Here is a 26,944-nt window from a genome sequence, read left to right as displayed (position 1 = left end):
TCGCTCCCCTCCACTTCTCTATGACCTCATTCGAACAGCCCAGAACACTTCAATAAATGTGCAAGCTATCCTTTTACTCATCCTCACCCACCAACATTTCCCTTTATTAATTCTGTTCTCAGATGACTGCGACCCAACGCCCATACTCAAGCAGAGGGGAGAAGAGACCTTCAGGATCTGAGCCATCATGGGCTCCTCGGCCACCACTCAAGCGCAGGTGCGGACCAAGCCCACGGTCCCCCCTGCTCGGGCACCAGCCGAGCAGGACGGTCTCGATCTCAGCCTCAGCTTTCCCGCCACCGGAGCTGCCGTGCGTGACTCCCTTCTCCCTCTGGAGGGAGACACAGCCCAGCTTTTGGCTGCCGCCAGCGCCGCCGCGTCCCTCCTGCCCCTGCCCCCGCACCGGCAGCGGCGGCCCCGACCCTCCTGCCCCGGCGGAGCTGCTCAACCCTGCCCGGCATTGCCCGGCGGCTGCCTCCCGGCGGACGGGAAGGCGGATCCCGAGGGAGCGGCAGCGGTGCCACCCTCAGCCCCTCCTGGGATCCGCGGATATCTCGTCGTCTCCGTGGCCTGTGCGGAAACTTCGCACCTCCTGTCCCGCCGCTCGGGAGGGGAGAGGAGCGGAGGGAGGCAGGCGAGAGCAGCGCCTTGCCTTGCCTTGCCTTGCCTTGCCTTGCCTTGCCTTGCCTTGCCTTGCCTTGCCTTGCCTTGCCTTGCCTTGCCTTGCCCAGCCCAGCCCAGCCCAGCCCAGCCCTGCCCTGCCCTGTCCCAGCCCAGTCCTGTCCCAGCCCTGTCCCGTCCCGTCCCGTCCCGTCCCAGCCCAGCCCAGCCCAGCCCAGCCCAGCCCAGCCCAGCCCAGCCCAGCCCTGCCCTGCCCTGTCCCAGCCCAGTCCTGTCCCAGCCCTGTCCCGTCCCGTCCCGTCCCAGCCCAGCCCAGCCCAGCCCAGCCCAGCCCAGCCCAGCCCAGCCCAGCCCAGCCCAGCCCTGCCCTGCCCTGCCCTGCCCTGCCCTGCCCCAGCCCAGCCCAGCCCAGCCCTGCCCTGCCCTGCCCTGCCCTGCCCTGCCCTGCCCTGCCCTGCCCTGCCCTGCCCTGCCCTGCCCTGCCCTGCCAAGAGGGCGGCCAAGCCCCGGTGTGGGGGGGCGGCGGGGGAGGCGGTGGGCAGTGCCGGCGGCGCCCAGCGCCTCGGTCAGACAGAGCGGCGGCTGCCACGGGGACCTGCTGCCTTCTAAAGGGGCTGGGGGAGAAGGAGAGAAGTGAGGAGCTGGAGGAACACGGTGGAGCAGAGTCGTCCCTTCCCCCTTTCCCCTCTCCCCCCGGCAGGGCGCGCTTGGAGCTGCCTCTGCTTGTCCGTCCGCCCGGGGCGGCTCCGCGGTGCTCCGCGGTGCGCGTAGGCTGGGCGAGGGGCAGCTGCTGTTGCTGCTGAAGGTGAAGCTCTGGCTCTCCAATTACTTTTCCCAAGAGGGAGAAGGAGGCAGCAGGAGGGGGAAGTCGTGCTGTGTATGAAAGGCAAACCAATCAGAGATGCTCTAACGGAGGGATTGCTGCAGGACGCGCCGGTTTTTCCTCCCTTCCTCTGCCGGCGGGGCTGAATCGGGACCGCGCGCAGCTGGCGGAGGGGCTGGAGCCGCACCGGGCTGCAGGACTTCCTCACTCTACGCTTTTCCGAAAGCTAATTCATACTTCGTCCTCATTTTAATTGTTATTTATTTATTTATTATTATTAATACTCTGAAATCGTCCACAAGAAGCAGTTCAAGTCTTCCCTCCCATCCCACTTACTTCACCCTTCTTCTAGTATCTCTTAGCTGGATTTCTGGTGTATTCCCAGAGAAGCCGAAGGGAGACCCCGGGCCCCGGCGGACTGCTGCCTGCCCCAGCTCATCCGAGCCGAGAGGAACCGAGGGGAGCGGAGCGCGGTGCCGCTCCATGCCCCCGGGCGCTGGCGGGGCGCGGGGCGTGTGCCGGCGATGCCCGGGCGGTGAGGCTGGAGCTTCCCCGCGACGGGAGGCGGCGGATCCCTAGGTCTCTACATCAGGAAACGGGGCTGCAGGTAGGTGAGGTGCATGTGTCTGTGTGCCTGTCTAGAAGCGGGTGGTGGTGGGGCCGGGAGATGCCCTCCGTGGATGGCGGAGACCCCGCGGAGCGGCCGCGGCGGGGCTGGGCACTGGGTGTGCGGGGTTGCTCTTGCCGCCCTCCCGCTGGCCAAAAGTTGCAGAAAACCGAGTGTGAGTGGAACTGCCTCCGCTGCCTTTCCGCCGCTGCTGAACGGTGCCGGGGAAGTCTACTTCAGCCCTGCGCCGGGGGATCCGCAAGGATCTTTTGAAAAATTATTTTATTTTATGCACCGGAACACTTCAGTTTTTCAGCAGAGCCTTGGGGGGCGGGAGGGGGGGCAGGGGAACCCACTCGTTTTTCAGCCCAACTGCTGATATTGGAAGAGTGGCCGCTAACTCGCAGCACCCCCCGGGCACTTGGGGCTTTCCCCTGCTTTGGAGCTCCAAGGCTTTCCGGCCGCCTTCAGGGAGAGGCGGAAAGCGCGAGGAGTTGCTTTAGGAATAATTTGGAAAAAAGAACTATAAAGATATGGTTCATGGCTTCGTTTCTTTCTGTGTGTAACGCTCCCCAAGTTGTGGCGTATATAGTATGAAACAACCTTCTCCCTCCACGTTGCTTGCTTCACGTTTTAGTGAGCTCCTCTACCTACTAAATATGTTGCTGGTTCTGTAAGCCATAGGGAGAGGGCTTTCCCCTTATTCCACCACATTTATAGCTTTGCAAGAGAAAGTTTTAAAATAAAATGCTCTGTTCCTGTGGAGCTGTAGGATTGAACTCCGGGTTGTGTATGCAAAGGATAAAGAGCAATGGCTTGCAGTGCCCTGTCAGGAGTTGCCATGCATGGCTTTTCTGTACATTTCATTATAATCGGCAGTTAAAATAATCGCTTAAAGCATTTTAAAGTATATGTGTAGTTACTGCTTTCTCTTTTCAGCTTTTGCTTAGAGATTATCGGTATTTCTGCTTTTAGAGCACTAAGCAGCTCACTTCTACACCGACCACCCCTCAGTAGCCACTGGCTCAGTATTTAGGGAACCGTACTTTGATTCCTGCAGAACTGTCAATTTAAATAATAAACATACTCACCCCTATCCTTGAAAGCCCCGTAAAGTATTCAGGGTCTTCGGCTCTTCACACAGCAGTGGATACATTTAAATTACTATTGACTAAATGATAATTGTTATCTGGTTTCTCTCTCTTACCAACTAGTTTCAGGCATTACCATTCAGCCTGCTGTATATTTAACACTTTAAAGCTACTTTATGGGCTGATCTAAGTGAAGTCAAATGGATAAATTAAGATTCTTTTCTGTAGAGTAGGGTAAACAGTAAAAAAATAGTGGTTTGGTGGTACTAGGTATATAGCTGAGCTAAAGTTGAGGAAACAACGTACTAAGGCATTTTTATCAGGGGTATCAAAGGTTGCATCTTTCATTATACTTTTGCACAGTAATTCTGTATTCTTTTCATATTGATGCCTACATCGTTTTTTGTCTGTATAATTAACGTAGTAAAGAAATTAATATAAATTTCAGTATTAACATTTTATTTCAGAAAATTGATACTGCTGAGGCAATACTGAAAGCTGTGTGGTTTTTTTGTTCCATGAAGTCCCAATTTTCAAAATTACAGTACTGTTATTCTTACAAATGTAAATATCTAAGTGCCATAATTTCAGTGGAAAGCTTTGCTCATTTAATTGATAGCAAATCAGGATTACTATTCACTGCTACCACATGTTGTTTGAACATAAGAGGGCTTTCAAAAGTATGGTATTAATTTTAGATAGGCTGCTGGTAGTGGGTGACTGAAATAAAATCTTGATTCCTGTCATGCTGTTTTAATCAGGGAATGATTACTAATCTGACAGTATCTTTCATCATACTGGACATATGGGGTAACCTTTTTGCCTGCCTCTTATGATCTGAGGGATCTCAACTTTACATATAGATGCTTGTAGTGCACTTGGTAATTCTGGTGGGGAATTCATGAGAAACTAGTTCTGAATGGTAGTAAATAGTTGTGTGTACAGATGGGTATTAGAGATTGCTGTGCTTGCAGGTTGAAAAGTGATGATTCATTGAACCCTATCTAGTTTTACATAGGGTAGATAATACTTTACACTGAATTGAGGTGGCAGAGAAAAATGCATCAACCAGGAAGTTTCGTAATTTCATCACAGGTGATGACAGACTTGATAAAAGACTTCTTTACAAATGCAGACTATATGTTTTTGGTGAGCAAAACATACCATGAACTTTTTCAGGTCTGAGCATCTTAACACTTAAATTTATTGCTGGCTGTATTGCTACTTACCTAACTATGTAAAGCCTAAATGGTGTATTAAAAATATGTTGCATTAATTATGTTGTATGGTTTACTACTATAAATAAGTAATAGAACAATGCTACCTAGTTATCAAACTAAAGCAAATCACTGATTTTGGATTAAAGAAAAGTGCATTACGTAATAGGTATCTATACAAAAATTTGATCACAATTTTTAAAAATTATTCTCTCTCTATCAGTAAGCAAGCATTTCTATGCCCCTGTTTTAACTTCTGCAGGATTTTATTAGAAATGCTTCTTTAAGTCACATTATTCTGCAGCTATTTGTTCACTGAAAATTAAAATAAAAATCAGAAAGTTTATCCAGCAAAGCAGTATTATTTCCTTTGTTAAGTACTGAAAGTTAAAAAAAAAAAAAGTCCTTTCTCATCAGTGTGTCAGAAACACTGAATACACCCTATTTTTGTGGTACATGGATGGCATTTGATCTTGTGATTCCTCAATGTATTAATTAGTCAAACGTCATCAAAGAAAGAAAATAAATGAAAATAAACAAAGACTGCATGATGATACAGAGGCTAATGCAAGTAGAGACCCTACAAATATAATTAATTAATGCTTAGTCTCATATTTACAGTCTATATTTAAACATCTCATTTAAATGTCTTTCTCTCATCGATTTTCTACTACAGCTCCAGATAATTCAGGTAGCAATAGCTTTTCAGTTGAAAATGCATTTTCTGTTTGAGATGCTGCATTTTAAAGGCATTGAGGCAAAAGTTGTGTTTGGATGCATATAACAGAAGGGGCCTATGTCAGAGACCTGAATACTGACCTGTCCCCATTCACTTTCTTTTTTATGTGTTAAGAGGAGTATCTCAGTCTGATATAGACTTTCATTGCTCCATTGGAGTAGTTGAAGCTCTGACATTTTAAACCAGCTGGAGATTCACTCCATTATCCTTAGATCACTGAATTTAAGTGTGCACTTCAAAAGGATTTTGCTTCCTTTTTTTTTTTTTTTTAGGATGAGAAAACATTTACATAATACATTGAGCTTCACAGAATCCATTGTAAGTGCACACCTTCACATCAGAAGTGCTTTTTAAAAGCAGAGGCCCCCACTTGGAGCTATTTCAACAGGAAATTTGGTCCTCTGGTTTGGTTTTGTCAGCTGCTAATATATCCTTTAAGACACACATAACTCAGTTCAGATTCATAAAACTCATCAAATATAGGAGTGAATGTGGAAACATCAATAGTAATGTAAATTTTTCTTGGTGACAACTACTAACCTCTTTTCTTTTGCTCTGGTTAGAACTTGGGAAGATGATGATTTTTGTGCTTTGATTCTTCGTACACTCTTGCTAGCTACCTTGCTTACCATATGTAGTGGCTTATTTATCAAAAGGTAAGACAAAACAATAATAGCCACCTGATGTACTTTTTCATACTACTAGTGTAAAGCAATCCCATTTTTATGATTAACAGTTCAAGGCCTTTTATGCCTTCCATGTAATTTGTTTTGAAAAACTCTTTGGAGATAGGCTAGAGAAATTAAAGACATCATGCTATACAGTACTAGTTATGGCAGGACACTACATATTTACATAAAATGGGAAAAAGTCACTAAAAAAAGCTTTCTTAACTTTTTATTCTGTTTGCCTGTGTCAGTACACTGATTTGCATGGTGTGTTGTAGGTATAGCTATTGCTTGGAGTAGTGCTAGAAAGTGCATTGCATGGATTTGATCCTTACATTAGTGAGGAGTAAGTTACAGGAGTAGCTCCCGTATCTTTTGTGGTACAGAAGAATCACTTTAGTTGCATATATTAAAAAAGTGAGAAATAGACCTTTTTTCCCTTGTTTCAATCTTATCAAACCTCATAAGCCACACTGTATATGGATTGATATCTTACATTCTCCAGAAGCCTAACTTCATATCTTGCTGATCTTGTAATATGAAACTTGAACACGGGTCTCTCAGCCCCAGGACAACATTGTATATAGCTGCCTCTACTGTGAGCATCCCTTTTACAACGCCAAAGGGAGAGTCATAATATAGGGTAGCACACAGGTGAAAACACACAGAGCTTTTTTTGGACTTGTGGGTGTTTGGTAATCTTCTGTGCTTGAATCACGAATTGGAGCTAGTGCTGTGTAAGGTGCTTTGAACTGACAAACTTTGCAAGTAAATAAATGCAAAAGCACAGTGCAACAAACCAATTTGGTTGTATAAACAGCAAAATACTAAGAGCTGGTAAGTTGCTTAGTAAGTATGAAACATTTTTGAAATAGATAACCAAGTTTTTAGTCTTGTTTGTATGTAGGTCTCTCTCTGCATGGAAGATTCCTTGCCTATGTTGCAATATTAAGATCCAGTATTTGAAACTGAGGTACTGGGCTAGATGGACCACTGGCTTCATCAAATAAAGCAATTTCCTTCTTGAAATGCAAGGAGGCATTATAGCAGTACTGTGTATTTTAACTGACGAGAACCAAACTGCAATTGCTTAGTCTACTGTTTGTTTGTTTATTTTATTTTTTTTTTTCTTTTAAAAGTAGGATATAATACTTTTCTCACACTAGATCTATTAGAGACAGGAGTACAGATCTGACAAGTCTTTCAGATTTGCTGCAATACTCTCGCACTGAATTTCTTCCGTTCCTCTGCTACAGTTTCTATATCATATACTGACAAGACAGAGCTGTGGCCTCCAGCCCATCTTGCCACAAGCCAGGCAGCTACATGGCAGGTTGCCCTTTGCTTGTCTCTGTCTGACATGTTGGGCCATGGAGAGGGCATGGTGTAGCCCTTGGGCCACCAAATGGCTCTTCCTGGCCATCTGAGCATCTTTATGCAAGATGCCCTTCCTGGTTACAGGCTCTTCTTGTAGCTTCTTCCTCACCATCTGAAACTCTACATGTGAGAGGACCTCTTGTGCACTCTCAGCCTAGTTGCTACCTTCTGCCTCATGGCTGTGCAAATGGGAGGTATGTGAGCTAAAGATCCCCTTTCAGCTGAGACTTTTTTTGTATTTATTCCTCTTTAAGATATCTTTTGGCTTGTTGAGTTATAGGCTCAACCATAATCTGTTGTTGCCTTTTGTGTCATTGCACTTAATGGGACTGCAGACTAACAGAGAATGGCTTGATGGCTCTGAGGAAAGACAATGGCTTTCTAGGCCATTTGTACATAGAAAACTAATGAAATTTGGATCTTTTTTAGTAAGGGATGAGAGCCAATACCATCTGAAGCTTGTCTCATGGTTTATATAAAATAGTAGTAGTTTGGTCGCTACCAAATGGTAGAAATGTCCATATAGCAAAGGTGACCACTAGCGAAAATAAGGATCTGTGCCTGTTGTGTGCAGAGAGGCAAAACCTGAGGTCTGATCACGGAAGCATTTCAGCTGTGTGTGGCTTCAGCGGTTCTCATCAAATTAATTACGTGCTTGAAGACTTTTCTGAAGTGATCCTGAATAAATGTAACTGACTGCTCAGAGTCATCCACGTTGAAGGCACGTGGGTGGAGTGGTGTTGAGATGACTGTGTTTGTATCTGTATTCTGGGTAAAAAATCAAGACTTGAGCTTTGTCTTGGTGGCTTGTCAGTCCTGCACCTTTTATAAACATTCAGTCCCCTTAAATTCAGAACAGACACCATATAGCAGCAGGTAATTTTCAGAAAGATGCTACAGGTGTTATAGTATTAAAAACTACAGTTACAATCATGAAAATTTCCAAATGTGATGTTTTCACTTTTTCACTGAAGTAAAAAAGTCACTTTCTGAGGAAGTTTATCAGGCTATGGTATTCCTGAAAGAAATGAGGTCATGTTTAAAGCTTAATTGCACAAAAAAAGATCTGTTTCAGCATTATGACAGGAGAAAAATGCCCTCTTTGGACTGTGTTACCTCTGTTTATTTAGCTTTGAAATTTTTTTATCTGTGTATTGTAACAAATAAGCTAAACTTATAAAAAAAACAGTTCTATTTTGAGGTCTGGTAACAGTGACAAATAAAGTGAGATAAGTTCTAATTTATAAGCTCACTGGCATCTGGACAGAAGAAATACTTTATTTGTATGCTATAGATTCCAATACAATATTATCAGCCAATACACTTAATGTTTCCTGACACTTCCTATTATATGATCCCATTTTTTTCCTGTTCAGTTTAGAATCATGAGGGATATCCCTTGCATTGGAATTAAGGTAATACTTAAAGCACATTCCTGCCAAAGTGTCCAGACCTTCATAATTTGGGCATTATATTGATATTTGGGCAATGGATGTTCAAAGAAAGAAGTGGCCATGAATCCAGGTGTAACTTCTGATGTAGGACATGTTTTCCTCCTTCCTCCCATGCAGATTAATTTTCCTTACCATTTAAATCATGCTCGGGTTCTACATTATCCAACACACCTTATTAACCACTCCCTTCCCCTTTCTGCCCTTTGGTAGGTATGCAGATGTTATTCCTTAGTCTGTGACCCCCCATAATGTCCATAAAATGTCTATTGAGCTAATTTAGTCCCTGACTTGGATTATGGTTGTTATGTTGGTCACTCAGAAGAGGAGAGGTGTTGTGTTTTATGGAGTTATGAGGCACCAAAGTCATCTCAGTTTGAGTCACTGCTGCGCTTGCACGGCTTCTTCTAAAGCTCATGTGCCACTGGTTCGGGTGGTTCCTGATATAGTGCTTCCTATAGCATAGAACTCAAATCCCAGGTTACAATAATTTAAAGATATATCCATTAGAATCTCCACCCCTGGTCCCTTTGGACTGGGTCATAGGATTTAACATTGCAATGGACTCCTTCTCTTGCCCCTGCTCCAGCATGGAATACTCTGCAGACCATAGGCTCTTCAGGGATATACCTGCTGCTGCATGGACTTATCCACAGCTGTGATGGATTCAGGATGTATCTGCACCAGCATGGCCTTATCAGCGAGCCACAGTCCTGTCCAGGGGTGTGCCTGCTGTGTTGTGGCCATATCCATGTCTGCTGACACTTTAAGGTCACAAATCCAAATCACATTACCTTAAGAGCTACTGTTAAGAAAATTAGCTCTATCCCAGCCATCCAGTATGTGGATGGAAGTATCCTATGTAACTGTATCCCAGATTTTTTCACCCCATAGGTCAGCTTGTGGTTAAAAATTAACAGGACAGAAGGATGTAACTGAGTAACTATATTCCCCTATTAAGCAGCTTGCGCTTTATCTGGGAACCTGAGCTCACATGCTGCAGTACTGAATACATCGCTTTGTGCTTTTGTACAAGGTTTTAAGGGGCTTTATACCTCATGTTTGTGCAGGCTGGTGTGACATTCATTTAGTTGTGACCATGCAAATGCACAGCTGCCCTCTCCCAGTCTAGTCATGTTTGTGGCCTCTCATGTAATTGTTGGGGTCACTGCTTATGTGAAAATGTACTCAGGGATAGTTTAAGCTTAGCTCAGGTGTTTTGAGCTTCTTTTGCTTTGAGGCTGTGGTATTAAATTTTAGTTTTTTGTTTTGTTTTGTTTTTTCTTGTATTTTTAAACACAGTGTTTATTCTGAAATGCTTCATTTCTTCAGAGTTGAGTTGATTTGTTGCATTATAATAAGTGCTTATTTGGTGTCTGGTAACTACACAATTCATGCTTTTAAAAAATGGCACTGGCTTTTAAAATCAACTCAATTAGCTCAGCGATGGGTACATAAGAATTGCCATGTTTTCATATCAGAAGAGAAATTACAAAATTGCTGATTATTCACCTATATGAATTCGACATAAACCTTCCCTGTGAGAAAAGTGCTGACACAGCTATCACTATATGAATACACTGAGTTCCTTCAGTATAGCACCATCTTCCCACTCCCCCTTTAAAACCTGAGCTCCCAGTTGTGACTTTCATATTCTCTTCCTCATCATCCTCTCAGCCACTGGTAACCTAACTTTTTCTCCTCTAGCTCTCCTTGCTCTTCCTTTTCTCTTCACTGTTCACCTCATCTGCATTGGTGTCATACGATCTTCCCGAATGTCAAGTAAATGCAGGCTGCAGTCAGCATTACCAAATTGCTTTCCTGCCAAAAAAGTCTCTTTTCATATGCCATGACCCATCATCTCACAGTTAGCTGCAAGTCATTCTGATTCCCAAATTTACAATATATTTTCTATTTAATGAGCTATTAAACATTATGCACTTTTTAACTTCATCTTTTCTGGCTAACTGCATTCCTCCTGATAATTATGGCTTTAGAAAGAAACAATTAATTTGAAACCAGTTCTGCAACAGAAGTGACAGTATTTAGATAGCATCCCTCCATACTTATGCTCTGGGGATTATCTCATTAGAATATATTTATATTTGGAAACTCCTTGAGACCATTATAGCAGTCCAGTAGCCACCACGTTGTCATCAATAATAGACATGACTACTGCATGTGCTATTTTAATATGTGAGTGGATTAATTTTTGCTTTGACTAAACTAAAAAGAAAAAAAAGAGTTTATGCTATTAATTCAGTCCAGGAGAATGTTCTGAGTAGACTTAAGCACATACACAAGTAATATTCCATATGTATTGCATGGATGTGGACATTTTGGAATCAGTCTGTTATTCTCATGTATTCTTTAGGTAATGGTAATATTAAGTTTGCTAGAATAATTCTTCAAAATAAGTGATTTCTAATTAAAAATTTCTAAAAATTACAGAGGACTCAGTAATGATGAGTGAGTTCAGTTTTGTTGCTCACAGGTTCCATTACCTCTGTGTATTTATTAAATCCAATAATATCTACTAGTTCAGGCTATATAATCTTGGTTCTACTGTTGTGGTTAATTACATCTAGTTAATGGATACAAACTAAATGCTGTAAATTTGGATGCATTCTACTAATGGCTTAGCTTGTGGTAAATCCCAGTAACCTCTCCATAAATTCATATTTTTTTTTCCCCCTCTGCTACTTACAGTTCAAGTTTAGCAAAATATGGAAATGATTGAAGGAAGGAAACTTTGTCCATGACCCCACCATGGTGGAAGGTAGAAATGTACATTTTTAAAAAAACCCAACTTAATCTTTCAGGTTTGAACCTTATGTTCAAGCTGTAGTACAACTGAGTCTCCAGTAGACTTCCTTTATTTTTGTGTTTGAGCTCATGCCTCATTCTCACAGTTAATTTTTGGGAACACTACTGAAAAGGTTCCTAGGGGAAAATTTCCTTTCTCTGAGTTAGTAAATGTTAACTGCTGATTTAAAATGAGTTCAATATATACAATCGAAAAATGTGCTGAGAGGTTTTTAAGCTACCTAAAACTCTTATCATCTTCACAGCTGATGGGTGTGATGTGTATCCTATGCTCTGCTGGGTACTGTTGGGTACAAAAGTTCACCACTTTTGCCTCAAACACCCCCTTTTTTGCACCCCCTTTTGAGAAAATAGCTAAGTATACAGATAGCAGATAGCATCAGTTCTCCCCCTCTTTCTCTCAGAACTGGAACTTTTTGGTTCAGCACTACTTCAGTTCAGTTGCAAGATTTTCTGGTTTCTTGGCATAGTAAGATGACAGGCCTGATTCTGTCAGCTCAAGTAAAATACTGGGGTACCTCAAAGCCAGATTTTAAAAGGAAAATTTTATTTTTTATTCTTCAAACTTCACACCCATCAAGCAAAGAGGTAAGAATCTGTTTATGCCCAATTTTCCCTAAACTTTAATATTTTATTAAAAAAGTAAGAAGGTATGATTTAAATGGTTATGTCAACATCTGTTCTGTGTTGCATATTTCAGTCTCTCTGTATCTTTATTTCAGAATCTTAAATCAAGCAGTTATTGGTAATTCATGGCTTCCTTCCTGGAGAGACAGTTTGTAGCTCTCTCATTCTGTTAATTTCTGTATGTATTCTAGTCTTGACCAAAAGATCTGTATTGCTTTTATCTAGTACATGGAAAGAACATCTTTCCAATTACTGTCCAGGTTATTGTGACCTTAAAGTCATTATTGTTTCTCTACTGCTATATTTATTTTATTTATTTACAGATGGTACTTCCACTTGCATACAAAATATATTTACATTTTAACAAGTATAACAATCTTAAACCAGTTAGAAATGGTTGTATATGAATAGCTATGTGACAGTCAGATAATTAATATATATCAGTGTGCATTATCAACAGAATGTGCATGATTTTGCTGTATATACAACACCTTCCTGTTTCAGCAGTGGACTGTGCAGTTCAGGTGACAGTAATCATAGAATAGTAGAATTGTAGAATCACAGAATGTCAGGTTAGAAAGGACCTCAAGGATCATCTGATCCAGCCCTTCTGATATTATGTTTATATGAGTTGTCTCAGCACCCTGTTAAGGTGAGACATAAAACTTTCCAAAGTGGGGGAATGCACCACTTCCCCTGGGAGACCATTCCAGTGTCTGACTGTCCTCATAGTGAAAAATCTTCTTGTGTTCAAATGGAATCTCCCCAGGAGCAACTTGCGCTCATTGCTCCTTGTCTTGTTCATGTGACTCCTTATAAATAGGGAATCTTTGTCTCCTTTGTAGCCTGCAGTTAAGGACTGGGACGTTGTAATTAGGTGCATTTCCCTTTCAGTTCTAGGCAGACCCTGAAGATCACAGTTAAGGTATGGGGGTTGCTTGCTCCACCTACTTCCCTTGCTTTTAGAAAGGATAAACTGGTTCTGAATAACTAGGAGAGTGTTCTTGAAAAACTCCCAGCACTCCCTAGCTCCTTTACCCTCCATGAAAGCTTTGCATGGCACCCTTTCCAACTGAGCCCTGAATGAGCTGAAGTTTGCTTTTCTAAAATGACAGACTATAAAGATTTAAAGATACATCTTTCTGTGTTTTACCGTTTTTGTGGTTGGTTGTTAGCTAATTATAATTTTTCCCATTTGGTCCTTGCCAAAGGATGAGTCAGGCCTACCATAATGGCTTCAGGTATTACAAGACAGTTTTGGGGGTAGAGGAGATGTTTGAGGACTGTATGTGATATGTTGGCTCCCACAATCTGATTGTTTCTAGTAGAAATTACTATTTGAAAATCCTTGTTTGTTTAGTCTCTCCTCTGAAGTCAGGAAAATTTTTGAACTTAAGTAAATGGTCATGCAATAAAAAATCTGTGATTGGAGCCCATTGGAAAAGGAACTTGCCTACTGGACAAACAATTTATCTTTTTTGTTTCTATCAGCTGTTGCTGAAATTCTGCTCTGTCTATGGCCACGATAAAGAAATTTTATTTTGATCCAGTTGTTCTATTTTGTGGAGGACAACTGAAGCCTCTCTGTTAAGGAGCTTCAGTACCGGCTGACACTGGATGACTGGGACTGTTTGTGTTTCAGGTAGCCAATGTTTCACATAACAGAGCTACAGGAGGACTTACATATTGCTAATTCATGCAGGTATTGAACAGTCATTTCTGTTTTAGAGAAAAGAAGCTGTACTTGGCCTCTACTTTTTGTTCTAATTTTACTATGTGCTCTTTTCATATTTGTGGAAGACATGTTATTTGTGTTTCCCAGAGATGTCTAAACATGCACTGGAGAAAGGCATATCTGCCTATGACTTTTTATGGAATGCTGCTTTGTAAGGCCTTTTCATTCTTAACAATTGCAAATACTTTCTAGCACTGAAGAGGCCAGGACTATAATTGCATAGAGAATGATGAAGAGATTGTGCATGTCCTTCCTTTTTTTAAACAATCTCCAACTTGGGCTTCTGTTCAAGAAACATTTTCTTTGAAAAATATTACCCAAAGTATTGTTCCATTAGATATTTTCACTTTTTTTTTTTTTTCTTACATTGTGACTGAACGAAATAATGTCTTCGATTAGCAACTATATACTAATAATTCAGAAATGCTATATGCTTATAAATATGTTCTGCAAAAATTTGATTTTGAAGTTAAATGTCTTTCACACCAGTGAATAGTAATGCCAGTTACATGAGTACTCATGTAATAAGACAGCACAACTCCTTGCCTTTCATTTTACCAGTGTAGTAATTTATGGTAGAGATTTTGGATGGGAGTTTCAATTTACCAGTTAAATTTCCAATGAGCTTGTCATGATTAGAGAGAAGGTGTGCGATACAGACCAAATGCTCTAATTTCGGTCTGGAAGTGATGAAGGAAGTTTAAACCTACTCAGATGGCCTAGATCTGTCAGAGAAAAGATTTGAGCCCTTCATATAACCATTGCAGTTACTCTGAAATTCACTCTATGAATTTCATATAATAAAAGCTCTTTGGGTGGCTGATTTTGAGTGAAAAGGTGAAGGTGGAGACACTTTTCAGCATTTTCAATACTAATAAAATTTGCAGTTGGAATTTACCTTTTTACTGACATTAGCAAATCCGGAAGCTGGAGGACAGCTACAATTGTGTTTTATCATCTTGTGTTGCTTGATTGGCTTGAATATCTTTTTCCCAGTGATGAAAATTTATGATTTGGAATGATAGAACTAGATGTAACGGTAGTCTCACAGGTGTCACAGTATTATGTTTCTTTTCCCGTTCAGAAGTATGGTAGCAATTTTGTTTTTTGAAGTTACTCTTTTTAATCTTGAAGCCTCTTCTCAAAAATGTATTAAATCTCCTGGTACTTGGAGAAGAGTAGTAATGGTGCATCATTAAATGAAATTCCTGAGCCAGCATTAAGTATCAAAAAATAACACCTTTTTAGGTTGAGATGTCTCTTTTTTCTTAAAAAAACCCAAAGAACAAGCCCACCACAAAATACAAGCTACACAAATTTAGAAGTCAATACTCCTTTAGCTGTCGTTAATTTTCTTGCTAGATAATGAGCCTTTGCAAAGCTACATTCAAAGCTACAGTGTCCTATTTTAATTATGAAAGAAACTCCTTCTTCAGATGTTCAAAGGGTAAAACACTTTGTGTGTGTCACCTTGTTGCTGTTTTCTGAAGTTTAAAGATCAGTGCTGCTTGGTTTTTAATGTTGGAAATTTGGTCATGGCCTACCATGAAGGAGAGTCAGAGGCAGGATTCAGCTTGGGATTGATGCCTAAAATAGGTGTCCAACTGTAACTATCTGCACATGAAGTAGCTGCCTTAGCTTCATAGTCAAGGAAGATCCAGGGTAGGGTTGAGGTTCATAACATAACTTAGAACATTCTTGTGTATCTTGGATGGCCTCCAAGTACTACTTCAGATGGGTGTAGAGTACCACATGAATCATTTGCCAGATACGTGACCTCACATTTGATAATCACTTCCCTTGGATGTCTCCAGTGGTTCTAGATGATTATGTTCAGTCACCTGAATCCTGTGTCTTATCAAAAGACCTGTGTAGTGATGCAGCTTGCCCTAAATTGGATACCCTTTTTTTTGGATAAGCTGAATTGTACTTCAGGTCGTGACAAGTTGATCAAGTTGAATAGCTTGCCCTAAATTTGTATCTTAACTGTCTTTTGTGAGCATTTTTAATGTGTCAAAGTATTAGATCTGTAACATCTGTCTCATGGGCATGTCAGATACCATGTTCAATCAACTAAACCACGTACTTGTATTTCAATGTCTAAATTTAAGTGTCTTAATCTAGAACATGTTGATACCTATGTTACTGATAGATAACAGGAAGAATAACAGCATCATACACAAAAATTATGAAATTAATTAACCTGGGAGGCAATATCGGCCAACACTTTATTTTATTCTCTGTCTGTCATTTGGTGATGCAGTCTAATGCAAAATCCTAACTTGTGGGAAAATACCTCTGCCTCATATTCAGAGGATGTATCTCCAGCTGGGGACTGAAAAATCTCATAAGTTACAAAGCTGTTGGCCAGACTGGGTAAGCTAGATTTAATCCTGTCACCATTTGAAAAGGAGGAACTAAAGAAGGAGGGCTGGCAGACTCTGAGAGGGGCAGAAAGCAAAGGGAGGGATCTATTCCCTCCCATTTCTTGCCATACTCTATAATATAAAGATCAGAACGCCAGCAGCTCCTCCCTCTTTTTCCTCCCACTTCCTGCTGCCTATGCTGCTGTTTGTTACTGCCAACTCGCCAGGTATTGGCTTGTATATCTATCTATCTATCTATCTATCTATCTATCTATCTATCTATTTGTATATGTTTGTATTTTTTGTTACTTTACCCTTTATGTTACCTTTCCCTTGTGTTAGTAAAATCGGCATCCAACTGTTTTCAGTTTCCAACTTGAAGTCTCCAGTCTTTATTCCCCTTTTATCTTCCCCTTGTGTGTGTGTATGTGGGAAATAGAGAAGAATTCTATCCTAGGTTTGTAGTCTGCCCAAACTGCTAAGCTGTGACAAATGCTTGTGAAAATTCTAAGAGAAGTGAATAACCAGAGAATACCTTTTAAAAACTAAGTCTGGAAAGAGTGATTTCAGCTTTCCTTATAAATAATAAAGAGCATGAAATTAATCAAATTTTATTTCTCAGGTCAACTTTTGTTGTTGAGAGCATCATCTACAAGGATAGTTAACTTCAGTACAAGCATTTATTGGACTATGCTGTGGTAGAGGGAAATGAGAGGAAGAGTTTCCACATGAATGAATAAGCATACCCTGAACGTGTGTAAAAAATCTTCTTAAAGAGTTTCAGAGCAATAAACCAAATGCACAGTCCTGAAGGAAGCATATTCTGTGTTAATTATTTTTGTGGCAGTGTCACGTAGCATAACCAGCCAGGAGTGAGACACTGAACGAAAATAATGCTAAAGATCTTACTTGGGCCTTACTACAGCTGCCTGCCATTAGGTCTACAGCTGTAAGTCAGGACACTGTCCTAGCTGTGGCTCAGCTCCATACACCTCAGCCTGTGAAGAGTGGAAAGTATATAATTTCTGATGCCTACTAGTGTTTTATCAAAATGAAGAATCAGAAGATATCCTTTGTGGTTTTGATTTTCCATGAGTGAATTGACTGTGATCTCTTAGGTGTCCTTAGTGTGGGCTCTTTGTAGAGTATAGGTCTGCTGACATCTGTCCCCAAACTCCCATTGTGCTTATTGGAACTGGATAGAATCAATCTACAGAAGAAAAGAACACCAACAGAAAACAAAACAAAGCAGCTCTACTTTGTCTAATTCAAGTAAGTGATGTGAAAAGCATGTCTTCTTTACTACTTCTTCGATTATTAAACTCTTTGCCCCAGAATCACAGAGAATCTTAAATGTAAGAAGTAGTCTTGCTTATCATTCGTGTTGTGGAGTGATTCTTAGTGTGAGCAGCAACAGCTGAAGTTACTAAATAAACAAAATATTTGGGCCCCCCAGCCCTGATGCTACTAGGCAATGTACCTTCTTTCCTTATCCCATACACCCCCCTTTTTTTTTTTCTTCCATCATATTTCCTCTCTTCACTCCTTCTTATCTGCAGAATACTTTTTTTGACTGTATTTAAATTTCTGAGGGTCTTCAAGTCTCCTTACAATTTCTGGGCAACAAAGAACCTGCCTTGACTCACCCAATAACTGTATTTGAGAAAGTCTTGTTGCAGGACACTCGTATTAGCACAACATCAATATCTGACTAATTAGAGATGAAACACCAAATAGGTATTGAGTTATTGCAGTTTTCTAACTTTCTAATTAATTGCTAAATACATGAAAATGCTAATTATGGTTGGAAAGATCGTAAGTACCATTTTGTGAAGAGGTCTTATATTTTAATTGCAAGAAATTATGCAAATAACCAAAGAAACAATATTTGACAAAAAAGTTTCTCATTCTGCATAAAATACAGGCATAAAATCTTTTCTGGCAGGTAGAATTGTAAGATACTACAGAAATATGAGGATTATACCTCTTTCATTGAATAAACATTATCCTTCTTATATACTTAGCTGTCTGCTTTTTTTTAATTCCCCCCAAAAAAAGAAAAAATGTTTTAAAATGTTTATACAATGAAAGAAACACCATTTTAAATTTCCTTCCTACTACATTATTTGTAGTAACTTGCTATAACTGCTGTTGCACAACTAACCTGCCTTTAAATGTTGGAGTGAATAGATATGCTTAGTTTGATGGATAGAGTTTAAAACCTCAGTGGCCTGTCTGTAATAAAAAGAATTAGCATCAGCAATTTATACAGCTGAACTGATGATGAATGCTGCTTAGGAAAAAATGAATGAAGGATGAACTTTGTTCAGAGTAACTATTGCATAATGGAGTGGGTTTTGACCAAGCCACGTGCCTGCAGATGTTTAGAATGCCCATTAGCAGGGCCGTAATGTCTTTAAAACAAGATGCTGATGGTTAGCAACAAGGCAATATTACATCTGCTTTTGGTCTTTTTTTCCCCTGAGTTTATATTCCTCTGAGTTTTTCTTAGAAAAAGTACCAAAAAAAGTACCAACAACTGCCCAGCAGCATTTGTGGGAAGTGGAACATTTCTGCTGCACTGTCTGGTTCACTCTTGGTATCCCTTAGAATGGATAGGAGTACTTGAAGATCATAGCAGAGCATGGTCTCTGAGAAGCAGCTCATATGCTGCACACATGCTGTAAACAAATGCAGGCTTTGAAAAAGAACAGAAAATCCAAGTGATTTATGTCCTTTCGGTGTCTTTTGTAGGACCTATAATAATCAGGATACATGTATCTAGTGTGTACCTGTCAAGAGTCATTAAGTTCATTCTCCACATTAAGTAGATTGCATTATTAACTTGGGTTCACCACTTGCATTAAAGTTGAAGCATTTTCTTTGTACCTTTTGGCAGGTATTGTTTTGATTGCTATATAGATGTATTTATTACAATTATAAGAAAGGAGGGAGACAACAGAACATAAGGAGCCTTTCTGATTTGTTTCACCTTCCCAAATTAGTATATTAGCATAATTTCCTAGGAAAAAAATTGCTACTCTTACTTAGTTCTTCATGCAGTTTCAGTTCTTTTCCATAGCAGCATAGAAAAAAGCATCAGGAAAACTTCTGCTAGACTTGACTATCATCCTATTTCCACTGTAAGCACACACCAGGAAGCCTGCTTGATTTTTTTTTTTAGTGTCCAGCTGACCTGCTGGGCTACATCAGCAGTGCTGCTTAGTGCTAGTGGGAATGAAATTTCAACATGAAGAGACAGCAAATTGTACCTTGAGTGATGCAGGTGTCTTGCTCAGAGCTAGCAAACCCAGTCTTCTCACTCCATCCAGTCAAAGCATCTTTTGGACATGAAGTCTGCATTTTCAGCTGATGCATGTCCATGGCACTTTATGTAAGGGATATGAACTCCTTAGAGTTTCTCTTGGCCTGTTACAGTTGTTGTTTTGCAGCTCTGAGTGCAAACTTCCTATAAGAGAAATTAAGATTGCGTGGGTAAATTGTGAGACAGCCTGCATAACTTACTGTCATTTGTGCATGTAAAAAGATTATGTGCATACAATTCAGCCCACAAGCTGAAAAAAACCTGCATTGTGTTTTAATCAAATCCCCTAATTAAATCAAATTTAAGCTACTTGTTATGCTACCTGCCTTGAAGAGTCCTGACTCAGATCTGTATGAAATCCTTCTCTACAGTGAAGAAACAACCACTGCCAGGTCAAAATTTTGAAAAATTACAGGAGATACAGCTTACTCCAAAGGCAGTCATTAAGTTCTGGAAAAAGATGAATCTTAATAAGCTTTTTATCCCAGTAATCTACTCAAAGAAACTAATCCCCATTGCCAAACAGTCTTCACTTAAATTATGTTTTTTGCATACCTTTACTGTAATGATATCTGCAGTGGGTTTTATTTCCAAGGACTTCTGCAAAAAATATCCCTGAGAGAAGGTAGTTTGGTGATTGCAAGTAGTATGTCATGTGCTGAATTTCTTTTCCCTCCTTTCATTCTCCAACATTTAGCTGAAATTTCTGGCTTTGAGCCAAATGAAATGTGGAACATATTTAGGTCTCGATCACTGAACGAGCTCTTGTAAGAACTGCATCCTCATAGCACAGAGAGTGAGTTGGCATTTCTAGTTCAGATTATTTAGCTCAGTGGTTGTAGCTATTACACAGCAAAGGTGACAAGTTTGTGCTCTCGTTAGAAAGTTTAGTTAGCCATGTCAGCTACAAGGTTAGAATGGATCACTGTGGACTTTGGGTGCTTGGGGGAGCTGTTACAACCTGAAGGTAAAAAGATGTGACTCTGTAGTGCAAGAATTGGTGTTCAGTGCATTGTTAGTTATGGCATTCACTGCTTCAATCCCTAGCGGAACAACCTTGAAACAATAATCACATCAGCTAATCAAAGCAGTTTGACAGCTGCATGCTATTCTGGGGACCAAATCTCAATTTTCTGCAGGTGCTTTTGATTGGTCCATTAATTTGCCTTAGTTTGGGCTGCAGGCAGAAGAATTTCAGTTGATCAAACTATTCAGGGCTAACAGATTTTGGCCCGTTATATATGTTGAATTTTTTTGTGGATTCTACAGAGGAATGCTTGTATGACTTTGCCTGTAATTATTGCAATCTCTGTATTTCCACATGAAATTTTGGTGAGTCATTTTCAAAATTATGGGAAATGAGAACTTGAATAGCTGTGCAGTTATCTGTGATGACCTGGGCAATTTGTATTGACCTGTTTTATTTTAGAGGGAAAAAGTGTCTCTGTTTGCAGATCTTACCCCGCTTATACATTCTGTTTGATTTCATATCAGTGTATAAATGGTAAGTTTATATAGGAGATTTACCGTCTTCTGTTTGGGTTATATACTGTGCATCTCATACAAGGTACAGTAAAGCATTATAGTGTCCTAGTGATCACTTATTCAAATTGGAGCACCCCGTCTTGTAGGAAGATGGGTAAATCAGGCTTTCTTTTTTTATGTCTGGACTGAGGTACTGATTTTCAGCCCCTTCAGTCTGAAGGACTGAAATTTCTCCAGAAACAGCAGATAGAAGTTGAACAAGAAATTTTCTCTTTGACATGGGAGCAGCTAAGGTCAAGGCAAAACACTCTGTGTGAGACAGCATCCTCCTTTTGGGAGCTGCATAGGGGCAGCAAATGCTTGGAAAAAGGACTTGGAGCTCTGAATAAACACCTAACACTGATAAGGACTCCATTGCAGTATGCTCTGTATAGAATCTTCATGCAGTCAATTAAAATTACCCACTTCAGTTCTGATTTGTCCTTCAAAGGGCTTACAGAGAGGTGCTGTTCATGAGATGGGAGTTCTGTGGAGAAAGGTCATCCTCATATTATCAGAAAATATTTTATAGTAAACATAAGGGCCAAGCAGTTGAACCTGTGCATCTTGAAAGGAGTACTAGATGGAGAAGTGTGACAACATTTAAAAAAATAAACAAACCGCATAATTTTTTTCAATTCAAAGCTCAAGAGCAGCTTTTAGAATAAAAATTGTCCTTGATGGTTAACTTGAAATAGAAAAGAAAACATTAAGGATGCCTTTCTTTTTTTTGACCTTTCCCACTTCACACATCTCAGCATAATGTTGTTTACAATGTAAATATATTTAAGTATTTTAGGAACAAGAAGCAATATCTCCAGTTCTGGAAGGACTTGAAAAATGAAGCGAAAATTTTGGCTGCCCTTCAAAAATTTCAAATCCACAAAATCTTAGATCAATGAGTTTATCTCACTTAGAGACTAAATAGTTGTACGTATGGATCTGTGGCCTAAGCATAGATGTTTTCTGAACCATGCCAGTGAAAACTGGATCAAATACTAGACTTCATGTTCTGCTGTCAAAACTCTCAAAAGAAAAGTAGCATGCTTATATGAATGACTAGTGATAAGCTAATGTTGACTAGAATTTTTTTCTTGCTGTGGTTCACCTGCTTTTGATTGTTACAGAATGGGAAAAGTCAGCTTCTCTTCTGAGTGCTCTTGGTATATTATTTACAACTCAGCTTCCACCCAAAATTGTAATTTGGGATGTGGGAGAAAGGAGTGATTTCTGAACTGGCCAAACAGATGATAGAGTTCTTTTCATTGTCCCACTGAGAACTCAGAGATGTCACAAGGGCAGTATGACAGAAGCAGCTCTGGCACTGAAAGTGCTGGTGATTGCATCCAAATTCAGCTATCAGCTACCTGGGATGTGGGGTGTTCAGGACTAGGGTAATGGTTTGAATAGGCAGTGCCAGCAACAGGAAGGAAGATTTGAAGGTTAGAGTTGTGGAGAAATGGCAGGAGCAAGAAGGCTACAGATATCCAGCACGTCAGTAGTTTTTCCTTGGAAGTGCATTTCAAAGTCAATGAAATCTCTTAGTAAATAAGCTGGAAAGAGGTTGAAGATGACCCAGTTTCTTCTTGAAGTACTTTTGCTCCCAAACATATAAATATGTAAGACTTGTGACTGACACGTAAAAGAAAATTAGTCTAAAGTCCTAGCTGGATGTAGCTGTTACTGAGAATTGGACGTGGGGAAGCAGAGGTGTGTGTGTGGCTGCTCCCTTCTCCCTCCTGTAGACCACTCACGTCAGTGTTTAGCTCCTTTGCTTGTTCCCAACACAGTGCTGACCTTGTTCTGGCTGGCCTTATACTTTTCAATTTCTTTGTCTGTCTTAAAGCCAGCTGGTTCTCTCTGTGGAAATTCACAGCTAGGACCCTTTCAGCAGATGTCTACATGTCTTCAGCAGCTCTTTTCCTCTGCCCTTCTGCGGCATCATTAGACTTGTACCCTCACATTACAAAGTAAGAGCTGGGTTACTCAACTTTTTTGAAATGTGTAGCAATTTGAAGGCTATTTATAGTTGGACTTTAGAGCATATGGAGTGAGCAGAATATTTATGACCTCCAGATCACTGCCCTTTCTTCACTCAACCCCCAGATTTATGTAAGACATTGTAGCCTTTTATTTTTGAACCAGGAGCTGTCCTCGTACATATTGCAGTTATACAAGAAAGTTTTCTCCCGGAAACTCTGCAGATAAGTTAGGCTCCTTTCCAGCAGCAAAACTTCTCCAAAGTTTTCACACAGCTTATAACAAGATTATAGCTGTGAGAAGAGAACAGTTTGTTCAATGTGTAAGGGATACTCAGGCTTGGGAGATGGCATCGCCTGCAAGACATACTGAGAAGACAAAGAATAGCATTGTCAAAGGGTGCTGCAAATGATGTCTCTTTCCCCTCCAGCCTTGGTAAAAACAGTATGTACTTGCTACACCACCTCATTGCAAGAGCATTCTTGCTGCTTTAGCAAAAGGCAGGCTCTGTTTGCACCAAACCAGGTGCTGAGACCTCTTTTTGAACACCTTGCTTATGCCAGGCAGTGAGCAGAGTTTTGTACGGCTGTTTCAGCCTCCAAGGAAGGCCACAAAACTTTCCCTGCAGTGTGGTTGGGAAAGAAGTGGTCTCTGCAAAGCTTTCTACCTTTTACAGCTCAGATTTTAAAATAATGCTTTCTGGTAATTTCTGCCACTTTAAAAGACCTCAAAGCTATGGGTTAAAAACCTTTGGGTTTTTAAATGCTCTGCTTGTGAAAGTGGCAAGACTTTGAGATCTTATTAAAAATAAAAAACTGGATCAATCTTGATTAGACTTATGTTTCATTTGAAATCAAGATTTTGTTTCAGATTTCTTCTTTCAAAGCTTCATGTGGCAGTCTTTCTCAGTACTTACACTTTTCTAAGAGAAAAAAATCTTTGTAAATGGGCAAAAACCCAATGGCATTTTATAGTAGTAGCTGTGATTTTTTTTTTTTTTTTGATGAGCATATGATTTTAATGGGTGCTTGAGTGTCTTATCCAGCATTTGCTGGAAGATATCTGGGTGGAGGACTGATCTGTATTTAGAACTTCCTATGTGATCGTGTTTACCCTATGTAGGGACACATTCTTAATAATTTTTTTTTTTTTTTTTTACTGAGATTCCTGATGAAAGGTAAAAGAGAGAAAAAATTTCAGCTACTACCAGAGAGTATCAACTCTACTTCATTTTGGTGCTTTTGGAATTCATCATTATTCTGGTGAATAAAAACCTTTTCCTTTCAGCTTTCCTCCAAAGTCATAAAACTGTTTGGGACTTCAGGTTGTTCTGTTTATGTGACCATTTTGGAATGGGAGCCTGATTGCATATGATTTAAAAATAAAAGGCTTTGTGGAAGGACTTCTTCATTCCCTGGTTAGTTTCTTGCCATCTGTCTGCAGTGTTATGACCACCTCTATTTAATTATTCCTTCAAGCTCACAACAGATCCTTTTCTTCCAAGGTGATGCCCTGTGGAGGTTATGGTTTTCTTCAGGCACTGGGCAGAGCATGATCTTTTAGCTGGGGATCTCACTCAGACTCCAGTAATTGAAAATCATGTCACGACTCCTAGATATTTGTCTCACATGCTTAATAATGTGGGTTGTAGGGAATAAATTAAAACCAGCTTCAAGAATGATTAGGCTCTTTTTTTGTGGTTTTTCCCTTAGCAGCTTTGGTGTTATGCTTCAGGGTGGTGCTGTTGATCTCTCTTTGCCTGAACTTGTCTCTTAACTACCTGAGAACCCAGTAAGACAACTGGTGAAACAGACTGCAGACGTTTAACCTAAGTGAGGTGATACTGTGGCTTGCTGTTTCTTCACATTACAAAACTAGAGAACAAAAGTATGAGAGGATGGGACCCTTAGTGTACTGTTGGGAAGAGCCCTGAAGTGTTCCTAATCTCAAGATGAGTATGACAGGCAAGCAGTTCAGAGTTTTTGGAGAGGTTGATCTTTGTACTAGATGAGCTGTCTTCCAAGCAGTACTGATCAGCCAGGGATCAGGAGATTCTGAAGTGCTCTGAGTTGGACAGAGTTCTGAAAGAGAAGGCAAGAAACCCCAAAGTCCATGTGTGAAGGAGGAGAAAGTTTACATGACTTCAAAAATGGGCACTTTCATGAAGAAAACTCCACCAAGTTCTTACTAAGAAAAATGCCTCTGCTGGAGGAGTTAACTGAGATGAAGATGCAGGAGGTTGGAATTATGTTCTGGGGAAATTATCACTGCATGTTTACCCTGTTAAAAGCTCTGTATAAACTTCTTACAGTGCTCCTGCTGTTGATATCTGTGAGAACCTGTTTACCAGAGGAGATGTGCCTCCAGTATGACCCTATATAGTTGCTCTCATGAGTAGGCAGACTGGCTTTCAAGAGAGAGAAACCTGTGAAAAGTAGATTGCCCTCTGGAAAGGGAAGGACTCTCTCCTGTCAGTTTTCTGTGGATTATGAAGTAAAGTGAAAGTAATCAGACAAGATGTGCATTGTGAATGATGCATTTTCTTGACAAGAGGGACCATGACTCCTGGTGTAATTACAGGTCGTGTGAATCAAATTCACTTCCCAAAACATCTGAGATTTGGCTCTGTAGAAACTGTCTCATTGGAGGACCTGTGAGTTTGCTATTTGAGAGAACTCTTTTGTTAAAAAAATTTCTTTCTCTAATTAGGTGTGAAAATGAGGAATGCTATGAAGCCCACACATGACCTTGCCACAAATCAAGATAAAAAGTGTTATACCTCTTTATTTATGTTTCAGTTGTGCATTTTGTCTAGTAACAGAAGCTAATTTTGAATTATTTTAAAGGACTCATCTTTTAAAACAAATAAACATTTGTGGTTAATGATGGATTTTTAACATGATTTAAGATGCACATTTAAACTGACAAACAGTGTTTCTTCACTGTAAATACGATCCACATTGTTTAGTTTTTTCTAGTCTTTGCATTGATCTGTTTTTCAAGGTTCCATAACTGAGATCAAAATAAGCTCAAATCAGAAAGTATCAGCAGCAATGGAGGTAAAAAACCTCTCACTCTAGACAAAAGTCTCACTTGAGAAATACAAGGTAGAAATGGATTTTTTTAGCAGAATGGTTCAGGATAACAAGAGGTTATCCATCTCAGAAAAGGTCTCAAGGGGTTACATTTAAGTTTTTGTTGCACTCTGTAACTTTGGTGCAAATTTTTCAAAGTATTTGCTCTTTGTGAGTGTGATTTTCAATTTTGGATTAAGTTTTCCTCTTCCATTTTCTTTTTTTTCTCTCTCTCTCTTTTTTTTTTTTTCCCTATAAGCTTTCCTTTATATGTGTTGCATATAGTCTAATTAAAAACAGAACTAAGATTTCATTATAGCTAATGAGACTCAAAAGTAAGCATTCTTTGAATACTTTAAATGTATGCTTGAGATTTTCATTGCTGTCTCTGGGATTTATCTATTCAGCTCTTACGGAAAACTTCCAGTGGCCTTTGGAAATCAGTATGACAAGAGTATGCAGAGCATGCAGGTGCTTTATGCACTCCAGTATTACTGGAGTGGAATGATTTTTTCCCATCTCAACCTGCCAGCTGTGAGTTCCCTTCAGAGCTATACTGGGCTGTGATTTTTCTCCAGTCTTTTACTCTTTTCTGTCATGGTTTTTGTTTGTCAAACACCAAGTTACCAGTGAGGTTCCTCTCTAGATGTCATCACAAGAATGTTACTTTACGTGTGACATTTTGCTAATCTTTTATGAGTCATTACAGTTGTTTTGATTTGACTTTCTCTGTATAATCATTGCAGAAGAGAAAAATGCCATTGAGTATGATGTTTGCCTCACCTCTTTACAGCCTTTACATGCAATACTTCATAAAGGGGATGGTAGAAAAGATCAGTGAACAACGGTATGAAATATTGTAGCACTGACATTTGAAGACTGTAATTTACACA

At 40.2% G+C, this 26,944-nt stretch overlaps 1 protein-coding gene across 1 annotated transcript in view; it reads left to right on the top strand.

The window, feature by feature from the left end:
- Positions 1–2,006: 2,006 nt before the first annotated feature.
- TAFA2 (TAFA chemokine like family member 2) overlaps positions 2,007–26,944 on the top strand; it is a 305,923-nt gene continuing 280,985 nt past the window's right edge. Inside the window, 1 exon segment of the mRNA XM_030468998.1 lies at positions 2,007–2,051. The gene's annotated coding sequence lies outside the window, so the exon portion shown is untranslated.

The sequence above is a fragment of the Calypte anna genome, chromosome 1 (genome assembly GCF_003957555.1).
Source record: "Calypte anna isolate BGI_N300 chromosome 1, bCalAnn1_v1.p, whole genome shotgun sequence".
Taxonomy (NCBI): domain Eukaryota; kingdom Metazoa; phylum Chordata; class Aves; order Apodiformes; family Trochilidae; genus Calypte; species Calypte anna.
The sequence above is the reverse complement of the archived record's forward strand: the minus strand, read 5'-3'. Positions and strand labels throughout refer to the sequence as shown.